Consider the following 912-nt stretch of genomic DNA (forward strand, 5'->3'; position numbering starts at 1 on the left):
GTAATCCCAGCTACTCAGGAGGCTGAGGTGGGAGAATCACTTGAACCCGGGAGGCAGAGTTTGCAGTGAGCTGAGATCGCACCACTGCACTCAAGCCTGGGCGACAGAGCAAGGCTCCATCTCGGGGAAAAAAAAAAAAAAAATGTTGAGCAGAGAAAGTTAATTGTGATTTTCATTGGTAAAGCCTTAAGGTTTATACCAAAATCATAATCATAGAGAAGATGGCTGGGATAATACAAGATAAAGTTCACTCAACTTTAACAGTGCCTTCCCAATACGGAAGGGAATACAGAAGCTTCTTTCTCTTGGGGAAGGTGATTGTGTTGAGGTGACAAGGGCACTAAACTTATGATCAGAAGAACTAGGACTGAGTTTTGTTGTTGCTGTTGTTCAGGTTAGATGGGTAATGTGCCAATGCTGTAACAAGGTTCAGAGGGAGGCACGTATCACACTTAGGCATAAACACCAAATCATCATGCTCCCAAACTACAAAAGGACTGAGTTTTACTTGGCCAATTACCATTTCTGAGCTTTGGGTAGATCATTCACTCTCTGAGTTTCATCTGTTAAAATGGACATGCCAATATCTGTCCCATAGAATTGTGTAGGGGAGGAAAAAAATATTTTTTCCTCTACTCTTTCTGATTCTTAGCACAAAAGATAGATTAACAAACTTATTTAAATTTTACATGACATGGGAAGCTTCATAAGGAAATGAAGACCCAAAGAAGCAGTTAAATGTGAGCATTGTTTATAGTAGGTTTAGTGAAGAGTAGACCACTGTGGAGAAATGTGATAGGGCAAAAACGGTGTGATCCAATGGTAAGGAACGGGGAAACACCGCAAGGCCTGTTTGTTCACTTCAAAAAAATTTTTTTTTAAATAGAGAGAGGGTCTTGCTTTGTTGTTCAG

At 40.4% G+C, this 912-nt stretch overlaps 1 non-coding gene across 1 annotated transcript; it reads right to left on the reverse strand.

Moving 5' to 3' along the window:
- Positions 1 to 393: 393 nt before the first annotated feature.
- On the reverse strand, positions 394 to 498 carry LOC115893399. The gene has a single exon (XR_004053408.1). It is a non-coding gene; the product is annotated as a small nucleolar RNA U13 (small nucleolar RNA).
- Between the last annotated feature and the right edge of the window lie 414 nt (positions 499 to 912).

Source organism: Rhinopithecus roxellana, chromosome 14 (assembly GCF_007565055.1).
Source record: "Rhinopithecus roxellana isolate Shanxi Qingling chromosome 14, ASM756505v1, whole genome shotgun sequence".
NCBI classification, from domain to species: domain Eukaryota; kingdom Metazoa; phylum Chordata; class Mammalia; order Primates; family Cercopithecidae; genus Rhinopithecus; species Rhinopithecus roxellana.